Source organism: Schistocerca piceifrons, chromosome 3 (genome assembly GCF_021461385.2).
Source record: "Schistocerca piceifrons isolate TAMUIC-IGC-003096 chromosome 3, iqSchPice1.1, whole genome shotgun sequence".
Classification (NCBI taxonomy): domain Eukaryota; kingdom Metazoa; phylum Arthropoda; class Insecta; order Orthoptera; family Acrididae; genus Schistocerca; species Schistocerca piceifrons.
Genome location: NC_060140.1, coordinates 274120784 through 274132717, shown reverse-complemented (window position 1 = coordinate 274132717; position 11934 = coordinate 274120784). Strand labels below are relative to the sequence as shown.

The window sequence follows — 11934 nt, the reverse complement described above, 5'->3', positions numbered from 1 at the left end:
TCCGTTGTTGACCTTCCCGGTCTGAAACCGTACTGCTCCTCTTGCAGTCTACTTTCAATACTGCTTCTTATTCTCTTCTCCAGCATCTTTTCATAGATTTTTCCACAGTGGCATAGCAGGGTGATTCCTCTGTAGTTCTCACATCACCTTTTATCCCCTTTCTTGAAGATCGGGACTATAATTCCTTTCTTCCAATCCTCAGGAATTCTGTTCTCCTTCCACACCACCCTCAGCACTCTGTATAGCCACTGGGTTCCTACTTCTCCTGCTGCTCGTATCATATCCACTGTTACTTCGTCCCAACCTGGTGCCTTGCCCCCTTTCATCCTCTTTATGGCTTCTTCCACTTCATTCCAAGTTAGATCATCAATTTCCCCACTATTATAATCGTCTGCTGCCTTAGGCTCTCCATCGCTGTTAGTTACCTGCTTGGCAGCATTCAACAGATCTTCAAAGTACTCCTTCCAAATCCTTTTGAGCTCATGCATTTCCTCCACAACTCTTCCATTATTATCCATGATCCTCAGGCACTCGCTTCTGTCATTCCTCTTATTTCTTACCATGGTGTAAAGTACTTTTTTGTTCTCTTCACTGTCCTCTTCTAACATTCTTGTCCATTTTTCCATCCACTTCTTCTTCTCCGCCCTTACTATGGTCTGTGCCGCTTTCTTGCTTTCCTTATATTTTACCCTAGCTTCCTCTGTTCGGGTCTGGAACCATTCTCTGAAGGCTTTGTTCTTTCGAAGTACTGCCTCTTTACATATGTTGTTCCACCATGGGGTTTCCCTACTTCTCCTCTTTGTGCTAGTTCTTCCGCACACAGTCTCAGCTGCCTCAACTAGAGCCCTCTTAAAATCGCCCCATTCTTCTTCCACTGTTCTCTGATCTTCCTTTGGCAGCTTCTTCCTGATCAGTGTCTGGTACTGGGTCCTCCGTTCATCCTCTTTCAGCATCCATGTCTTCAACCTTTTCTCCTGTATATCTGTTGCCCTCCTATCTTTTTTCTCTCTTAGGGTGGCTACCAACAGCCGATGGTCGCTGTCTAAGGCCTCAGATGGTATGACCTTAACATCTGTGAGGCTGCTCATCATCTGCCTATCCACTAGTACATAGTCTACTACTGAAGTTTGGGACCAGTCCCCACTGTACCAAGTTATTTTGTGACTACTCCTCTTCTTGTACCACGAATTTGCGATCGCCAGCCCATTCCTCTTGCAGAATTCCAGCAACAATTTTCCTTCTCTATTTCGGTTCCCCCAGCCCTCTGGTCCCATTATCTCCTCGAATCCTTTCCTGTCTGTGCCAACATGTGCATTGAGGTCCCCTATTATAATCTGATTTCCTCCATTTAGCTGCTTTTGCATGTCATCTTCAAATTCCTCCTTCTCCTTTTTTGTACACCCCACCTGTGGGGCATATGCTTGGATGATTTCAATGCTTTTTCCTTTCACCCGTACTCTGGCTTTTATCATTCGATCATTGATACCTTCCACCTCCTCCTGCAGACCCTCTCTGACCACTATTGCCACTCCATTTCTTCCCCTCTCATTCCCTATCCAGTACAGTTTACATCCTTTACTTAGTGGTTTTTCACCAACTCCTCTCCACCTAGTCTCAGCAAGTCCCAAGATGTCCAATTTCCTCCTTTCCATCATTTCTACAATTTCTTCTAACTTCCCAGTTAGAGTCCTTACGTTTAAGGTGCCCAGCCGTAAACCATCTCGTAATCCTTTTCCATTGCTTGGTCCGTTTCCTTTAAATCCGTTCCGTGATCCGAGGCATGTTCCCTTTTTGAAAGCAGTTGATTTATCCACTACTGGCTTGCTAGGCCTATCGCAGCTTCACCAGAGCCCCGTTAGCCGTCACGTTTCAGGGTTCCCATAGGGCCTTCCCAGCTACCGTAGCGGTCCTGGGGCACACGAAGTCCCCGCTGTACATCGCCCCTAAAGGCAATCCCCTACTTTGTGCCGTTGCCCATCTCCCACGACTTGGACGAGGGGTTGGACTTATGGGAGATATCACGGAAGGAAATCACGGGAAATCACGGGAGGGAAATCACGGAAAACCTAAATCAGGATGCCCGGACGCGGGATTGAACCGTCGTCCTCCCGAATGCGACGTGCAAAATGATCCGTTTCTTAGAAAACATCAACCACGCGTGAGGTCGAGCATTATCGTCCAGCAGTACGAAGTGTGGGACCACGGCACCTCGCAACAGCCGCACATCATGTCCCACGATCTCGTCACGCTACCTGACAGCAGTTAAATCTTGCCGGTTTAGCCGTACAATTTCATGGGTTGAAGTAGTCAACATTATCCCTGCCCACACAACTACGGATCATCCTCGATACCACTTTCCCCAATGGCAGAGTCCCGAAATCGTGTTCACGTTCCCTCCATATGCGAATCCTCCGAGAATCACTATTCAAACCAAATCGGGACTCATCTGTGAAAAGAACACTGGCCCACTGTTCGATTGTCCAGGTGGCATGTTGACGGCTCCACTCTTGGCGTTACCTTCTATGAAGACGCGGCAGAGGGACACAGACAGCAGGTCTCAGACAATAAGGGCCAATCCGCCGGAACCTTTTGTACACAGTTTCCCTCGCTACAACACGTCCAGTGGACGCTGCGAGGTCAGATGCCAGTTGCCGTGCAGTACTAAGGCGCTACTGTCGTGCCCTTGCAGCCAAATAATGGTTCTCTCTTTCTGATGTTTCTGGTCTTCAAGATACAGTTTCGATCTCAGTAGACTGTCGCCACATCCATAAAACAACAGAACGTTTCACATTACGCGATCGGGTCACATCAGTTTGCCACTGCCCTGCTTCTATTCTTCTCATGGACCTCCACCGCAGAGAGTTCAAATGGTTCAAATGGCTCTGAGCACTATGGGACTTAACATCTATGGTCATCAGTCTCCTAGAACTTAGAACTACTTAAACCTAACTAACCTAAGGACATCACACACATCCATGCCCAAGGCAGAATTCGAACCTGCGACCGTAGCGGTAGCGTGGTTCCAGACTGTAGCGCCTAGAACCGCTCGGCCACAGCGGCCGGCCTTGGTATAAGGAACCAGTGGTCTCCGTTGGCTCGTTACAGAGTAATTACATCTCGTTTGCTTTCTTACACCTGTTATCGGTACTGCATTGAAAATACCTGCACAACAGCGCAAATGTGGACGGCATGCGCTGTGTGTCATATTTGGAAACAAACTCGTTCGGTTTACACACGGTACTTTCTGCTGACAGCAGCAGTAATGGCCACTTCACTCTTCGCCCTCAACCTTGTACTTAGCGCTGCTATTTTCTGGCTCGGGTTTGTTTTCTCCCGCGGTGTTAGTTGTACTTTATAACAATGATACACAGTGACATCGAAATAACTAATGAGGAGTTGACTGATATGCATTTCATATAATGTATTCGCTGAATGCAGTGTAAGGTCGGGATCTCAAAGCTATGCTCAGCTGTTCCCGCAACGACGGCGACACCATCACAGAAGTATTGTATCTGAACAAAGGCGACCACGGATAATCGAATCCTCTCTTGCTACTGCGTATTACAAGGTTACTCACTGTTGTGAAACTAGTTTCACAGAAACAAAGATAATTCTCGCAACAAAGCCGAATAAGTCGAAATTACTTACAACTCTGCAACGAGCCACCGAAAAATCACAGAGTACTCAGGAAATCTCCCTGAACAACCTACTAAATTCTGTCGGTGGAGTTCTGGTTCATCGATATACTGGGTGAGTCAGAAAGAAGGGTACCTGCTTTGAGGGTTGATTGTTTTTGCGAATCTGAACAAAAAACTTCAAAATATACACCCGTTTCTTAACCATATCCGACAAATAGCTGGTTGAAAATGACGGGCGTCAGTTACGTCTCCTTCTTCACCAAAACTCATATACGAATACAACCTAAGCGACTTTAGGCTATGTAGAATAGTCTTCACTGACCATTTCGATGCGCACTGCGGGGCGAAGAGACCTGCAAGTTTATACACTATTTACGTCACGTCTCAGTACACGGTAATTGCACCAGTGTTTAACAGTGTTACATGACAATGTGACTTCGCATGTACTTTCACCTCGACGGAGCTCCTGTACAATCTGTATGGCCAGCACACAGTATCTCACTGAAACGTGCCCTGGGCGTTGGATCGGTCGACATGGGGTCGGTTCTTGGCCACCGAGATCACCCTTATCTTACTCCATTACATTACTCTTTGTGGGGTTGACTTAAGAGAGAAGTTTCCAAGTGCTCATGTAAAGTACTATACTAACGAGCCCAAGTCAGCAATACAGCATCTATATACAAGAGCTGCAGAATGCATTGTAGCTGACGGTGGACTTTTAAACATCATTTGAGAGGAGATGTACACAATAAACGAAACATTAGATCACAATGATTCACTTACTATCCCCCTGCTTTTGTCCTGTTCCTCATTGTTTGCCGGCCGCGGTAGCCGAGCGGTTCTAGGCGCTCAGTCCGGAATCGCACGACTGCTACGGTCGCAGATTCGAATCCTGCCTCGTGCATGGATGTGTGTGATGTCCTTAGGTTAGTTAAGTTTAAGCAGTTCTAAGTTCTAGGGGACTTAGGGGACTGATGACCACAGATGTTAAGTCCCATAGTGCTCAGAGCCATTTGAGCCTCATTGTTTTCATTAGTTTCCTCGGAAACCGTTGAGAACAGGACATATGTTCATTTAATGTTTTCTGTTTATAATCACAAATACTATCACCCCGCAAAGCATATGCACTGTGTGATCAAAAGTATCCGGACACCCCAAAAACATACGTTTTTCATATTAGGTGCATTGTGCTGCCAGGTACTCCATATCAGCGAACTAAGTAGTCGTCAGACATCGTGAGAGAGCAGAATGGGGCGCTCCGCGGAACTCACATACTTCGAACTTGGTCAGATGACTGGGTGTCACTTGTGTCATACGTCTGTACGCGAGATTTCCACACTCCTAAACATCCCTAGGTCCACTGTTTCCGAAGTGATAGTGAGGTGGAAACGTGAAGGGACACGTACAGAACAAAAGCGAACAGGCCGACCTCCTCTGTTCACTGACAGAGACCGCCGACAGTTGAAGAGGGTCGTAATGTGTGATAAGCAGACATCTATCCAGACCAACACACAGGAATTCCAAACTGCATCAGGAACCACTGCAAGTACTATGGCAGTTAGGCGGGAGATGAGAAAACTTGGATTTCATGCTCGAGCGGCTGCTCATAATCCACACATCACGGCGGTAAATGCCAAACGACGCCTCGCTTGGTGTAAGGAGCGTAAACATTGGACGTTTGAACACTGGAAAAACGTTGTGTGGAGTGACGAATCACGGTACACAATGTGGCAATCCGATGGCAGGATGTGGGTATGGCGAATGCCCGGTGAACGTCATCTGCCAGCGTGTGTAGTGCCAACAGTAAAATTCGGAGGCGGTGGTGTTATGGTGTGGTCCTGTTTTTCATGCGGGGCTTGCACCCCTTGTTGTTTTGCGAGGCACTATCACAGCACAGGCCTACATTGCTGTTTTAAGCACCTTCTTGCTTCCCAATGTTGAAGAGCAATTCAGGGATGGCGATTGAGCACCTGTTCATAATGTACATCCGTGTAATGAACTGGACTGCAGAGTCCTGACCTGAATCCTACAGAACACCTTTGGGATGTTTTGGAATGCCGACTCCGTGCCAGGCCTCACTGACCAACATCGATATCTCTCCCTAGTGCAGAACTCCGTGAAGAATGGGCTGCCATTCCCCAAAAAACGTTCCAGCACATGATTGAACATATGCCTGCGAGACCGGAAGCTGTCATAAAAGCTAAGGGTGGACCAAAACCATATTGAATTCCAGCATTAGCGATGGAAGGTGCCAGGAACTTGTAAGTCATTTTCAGCCATTTGTCCGAATACTTTTGATCACATAGTGTAGCTTTCCTCCTGACTCACCCTGTATATTGAGTCATTCCTCTTAAATTCTGTAAATTCCCAACCTCACGTTTAGGCCGAATGTTGTGACTAAAACATGATCTCAAGGACGTGTCTATCTGAAAACGTATCCAGACGCTTGACTTCTAGAAAACCTTGTTCGATTTTTTCTTATCTTACTATTGCGTGTCACAGCAACATATACTGGTATCTTTTTCGCAACCATTGTGGGTATGTTTGTCCACGTTTGCTACTCGTGATTCGTTTTCCTATGAAGATCAGTGACATGGGAAGCTCTACAACCGTTCATTAAATCGATTTGTTTCAATATATCGAATTCTTAATCTGTTTCGTTCAGTCGCAATGGCAAGTGTTTTAAATGATACACTTTAAAAAAAATGGTTCAAATGGCTCTGAGCACTATGGGATTTAACTGCTGAGGTCACCAGCCCCCTAGAACTTAGAACTACTTACACCTAACTAACCTAAGGACATCACACACATCCATGCCCGAAGCAGGATTCGAATCTGCGACCGTAGCGGTCGCGCGGTTCCAGTCTGAAGCGCCTAGAACCGCTCGGCCACACCGGCCGGCACACTTTTTCACTACGAGCTTTTTAGTTCTTAGGTACAACTAGGTAGGAAGTAAGGCTCTACAGAAACTAAAAAAACTCACAAAAAGCACTTCAAAAGAATGCCGGTAAGATTCCTTCAGTAAGACCACTGTAGAGTACCTTGGGTGACCTTGTCGGACTTTGTTGCGTTCTGGTGGCCACTACGCCGATGGGAAGTTGAAACCTTGACCTTCCTTCGACCGATGCAAGTCGCTTATATGTCAGCTGCGTCATTCGAAAGAACACTGGCAGCTGACCCGTGGCAAATCTTCCGTTCGAATCTAGCGCTCTGACGTCAATGGCTTTGTTCTCAGAGCTGGTACCATTCTCACGTACCAGGTGTTCGCAGAAGACTCCGGAAATCCGGCGCCGTGCCCGCACCTGTGACCGAAGGGTACTAATGTCCCCGTGACTTCAAACCACTGCAAACAGGTCACAAAATGGTTTGCTTGTGCAAATGCTTATATGCGATGGCTTTTTCGTTTCTTTTTCGCTCATTTCATTTGGATTGTCAATTTCTCAATACAGTCATCCAATCTTTTTATTTCCATTTATTTGTTAAGCATACACTACAGTAGTTTTTCTTTGCACTTTTATGTATGTAGTATTTGAGTCATCTCTACTTCAATAACCATTTTAAACATAGGTATGTTTGAAAGTTTCTTCAAATGAATAATCTTAAAATTCTTCATTTCACATTCAATTAATTCGCATCTTAACACGTTGAAACATCTCCAAAACCTAAAATGTTACAATCATTTCTATCATACCGCTAATGAAATTTTGCTGTGCCTTCAGTTCACTATTAACAAAAATTTGCCATTGCAATGGCTCATCTTTCGTGCCTTTTATCTGTCTAAATATATAATGGGGAAAAGTTGTTTGCAAAATCTCTAAAAGTTCCTCTGCTATTTCCTTTATATTTTTACACAATACTATTCTGCCTCGCAGTCGGTTGTAACTGCGACATCAGGGCATTTAAGCAATTAAACAAATTTTTTACGTCGTTAAATGTTGACCTTTCACGAACTGGTATTTCAGAAGAGCAATTCATGCACTTACCACACAGTAACTGGACGACGGAAATCGTTGTGAATTCTGAAGTCGGCCCATCCGACCGCCGTGTCATCCTCAGGTGAGCGTGCGGATAGGAGGGGCATGTGGTCAGCACACCGCTCTCCCGGCCGTTATGATGGTTTTCTTTGACCGGAGCCGCTACTATTCGGTCGAGTAACTCCTCAATTGGAATCACGAGGCTGAGTGCACCCTGAAAAATGGCAACAGCGCATGGCGGCCTGGATGGTCACCCACCCAGGTGCCGTCCACGCCCGACAGCGCTTAACTTCGGTGATCTAACGGGAACCTGTGTATCCACTGCGGCAAGGCCGTTGACATAATAAAAACAAAATAGAAGACAAAAAAGTATTTTTATTCACATTCCATGATTTACATGACTTTCAGTGCCGTATCTTCAAAGTGGGTAGAGTGGCACCGAGGAGTCGAAATATGCCTTCTGATATAGTCCCCAGGACGTGTATCCAAATCCCTTACATATAGCAGTTGCTAAGCATTGCCGGGTTCGCTAATATCTGTATAAAATACGTGTACGATAATTTTAAACGCGGAACGTTTAGAATTTGTATAATACATCTCATTCCTCACATTCTACACAATACATTTTTCATCTGAACTTTTCGATGTGACTGATATCTTGTTTTGTTTCACCCCAAAGATGAGAAAAAGTTATCGCTATCGGGTTCTTTTTGTAATGTAGTATATGTGTAGTGCTCATTTCTTTATTATACAGGCAAAACAGCTGTAAACTTCCTTGTGAAAACTGTTTTTGGCGTGAATATGGTTACCATTTAAAATGGTTCAAATGACTCTGAGCACTATGGGACTTAACATCTGAGGTCATCAGTCCCCTAGAACTTAGAACTACTTATACCTAACTAACCTAAGGACATCACACACATCCATGCCCGAGGCAGGATTCGAACCTGCGACCGTAGCAGTCGCGCGGTTCCGGACTGAAGCGCCTAGAACCGCTCGGCCACCGCGGCCGGCGGTTATCGTTTAAGTGTATAATTTCTAAATCACCATTGCCTGTTGTCACTGAATAGAAAATTTCTACAGAAATCATATACAATGATTCCGTTAACAATACTGGCACACCCGCTTTCGCAACTGAGGTCACTAACGCAGTCTAGTCTGAACACGCTCGGTCAACAGGTGGCTGGTTTGGATCCCAGAGGTAAAGGTGGTGCATCGGCTCTGGTACTAAACTCGCAGTTGGGGGAGGGAGTTAGGCTCACATCGCCGTCGGATCATTCGATTGTAAGTTATCCAAAGTTCCCCTAAAAATCTGAACGCGACTGGTGAGATGATTCTGCTGTATCCGACGGATCAAGTGATGAGTAGCCTAGCTACGTTATCGATAAGCATGTTTCAGCTGGGTGTCGCCGATAGACGCGGTAACCAGGAGAATGCATCGCCATTAGCGGACCGTGTCCGCAACCATCCAGCAATAAATCGTAAGCAGAAACTGCTGGCCACACAGGCGCGCCTGTTACTAACTCCAGATCGGTTGTTATCGAGAGCTTGTCTGCATGTCAGTCACTGCCCGCTATCCACGTAACTGCGCCTACGGACTTGGACTGGTTCTGCGTTGTTCTGCTAGGCGAGGACACGTTCCTCTCTGGTATTCTCCGTGTGGGCTCCGATTATTCCCCGCTGCAAAAGATTTGGCTAGCTTACTTTTCATACATGACCTTCAACCTGAGAGAGTTTCTTGTAAATAGTACTAATATGTGTGAATGTGAGTTGTAGATAAAACAAAACATACTTTTTGCCAACCATAGCAGATACCTTTGAAAACGAAGCGACCGATTTCCTTTCTCAGCCATGCATTATCCTAACTTGTTCTCAGTCTCTAATGACATCGTCGATGTGACATTGAAGCGTATTCTTCCATCATGTCTTCTTTCCTTCCTTCTTTCCTTCCATCCCAATGATGAAAAAAAGTTCTGCTTAGAGGAAGGTCGTCTTGATACAATAATATCGACTGAAGCCGTATGACAGAGATATTTATTATTGTCGAACTAACATCGGGAATGAAGAAGAATGGTCAAACAAAGACTGATTAAATTTTAATAAACGATGTAGTACGGTAAGTAAGTGATGTGATCAAAAAATACGGTGTATAATTTTATTAGAAACAAAGTAATAAACTTAATTTCATTATATCCCAACGTTGAATCCACGACTGGAAGTATTTCTGGGAGACATCCTTTGGAAGGGCGTTCAGCTGCCGTGTCAGGAATGGTGTCGAAACGTTACCATTTTAGCACGAATTTCATTTCACAAAGCCCGACCCCGGTAGCTGAGTGGTTAGCGCGACAGAATATCAATCCTAAGAGCCTGGGTTGGATTCCCGGCTGTGTCGAAGATTTTCTCCACTCAGGGACTGGGTGTTATGTTGTCCTAATCATCATCATTCCATCCCCTTCGACGCGCAAGTCGCCGAAGTGGCGTCAAATCGAAAGACTTGCACCCGGTGAACGGTCTACCCGACGAGAGGCCCTAGTCACACGACATACATACATTTCTCAAAGAGCCAGAAGTTACACTGGTGAGTAAGGTGGATGTGGACAGACAGGAACACTTCTTTCGGCAAAAAAACTCGCGAATCAAAGGCGAGGTGTGTCACAGCGTATTGTCGTGATGAAGAAGGAAGCCACTGACCCTTTTCTTCTGGTCTCTTTCTTCGTACATAGTTTCGCGGGCGTTACAGTACACCCTTGTAAAATACGGCGTTTGTGGTTGATACCCTTGGTTCCAACTCTGAAAAAAAAAAAATTACAGTGAGTATGACTTAGATAGTCGCTTTTGGCTGATGCACCTTTTCAGGGCGAGGAGATTCACTGGTTTTCCACTGGGAACTGTTAATTTTCGTCTCCTCTCCAGTTATAATTCTGGACATGAAATCCAGATCCTAATGAAGACGATTCTTCAACCCTTTATTTTTTATTAAAAATGGAATCCCTCCAGCTGTACTTAAGATTTTTTATTTACTTCGCTACTAGTTTCCGCGTTGCGTCAACGCCACCTTCAGGCCCGTACACTCTGCTGAAATCTGTTGTGCGAGGCCCAGTCTAAGAGTCCGCGGTGAGATCAACACATGCTCCACATGGATGGCGGGCAGTTTAAATATGGATGTACGATGATTCTTCAACTCAGTGCTGACTGAGACACGATTTTCTTTCTGTTAATCAATGAAAAGTCTCGAAACAAATTTGGAGAGGAGGTGATCGACCACGGTCAAATACTCCAGCAGGTAACCGCTGCGATATCGGATCTGAGTATCATTGAACTCTTGCAAACTGAGACACGATTTCCTTTCTGTTCATCACTCAAAAATCTGGAAACAAATTTGGAGAGTAGATGATCGAACACGGCCAAACGCAGCAGCAGATGGCCGCTACATCGTGCAGCAGGTAAGAAGGGACCAACATCAAACACCGCGGGTGCAGTTGCAACCACATGTAACAGTACTGCAAGGGGCGTAATCTCACACTCCACAGTGGCACGGCGACTGCATGGGTGTGGTCTCTTTGGCCGACGAACAGCAGGTCGTGTTCCGCTGACACCCGCACGTTGGCGCCACCGTGTTCGACGGCGTCAGGAGAATAGAGACTGGACCAAGAGTGGTAGGGTCACACGTTCCTCTCGGCCGAGAGCAGATTCTGGACGTACCCTCAGGTGGCGGGAGGTGCGAACACGTAATGCACCCAGCAACATTGTTTAACATGATCATTTTGGTGGCCCAGGTGTTAACGATGCGGAGAGACATAATGCTGCATGGACGTTAAAAGAGGTGCCTTGCCCATTAAAAGGGATTGGGAATGGCAGGGCCTACCCTTTCACAACATAACGTGGATTTTGCTCACAACTGCACTATCAGCGTGACTTTCCCTTATCTAGAACGGAGGACTGGGGCTGAATTTTGTCGGCGCATCAGAAAGGATTAGGGCCTGGCGCAAGGATCGTCTATCTGACTGCATAAAATAATATCCACGACGATCAAACAAAATCTACTCATTGGATTTACAATTAATTTTTTCATCTTAAGAAGAGTATTTTCAGTTGGGTACCTTGCAACGCTAGCATTTCCTTGATATCTCTACAAGTGCGGTTAACACTTTTCGTTGAAGGTCGGATTAAAAGCACCACAATTTATCATAAATCGAAATTACGCTTGCACAAACGAAGTATAATTATTGAGTATACATACTTTGTTACCTAAGGACGTTAATATAAGACTGGGGGGGCGTAGGGGGATATGGCCTAAATTCAGCAGTCACCGACAATACTAG

The 11934-nt window shown here is 45.6% G+C and overlaps 1 pseudogene; it reads right to left on the bottom strand.

Annotated features, from left to right (window-relative positions):
• Window positions 1-7834: 7834 nt before the first annotated feature.
• On the bottom strand, window positions 7835-7952 carry LOC124790349 (annotated as a pseudogene).
• Window positions 7953-11934: the final 3982 nt, after the last annotated feature.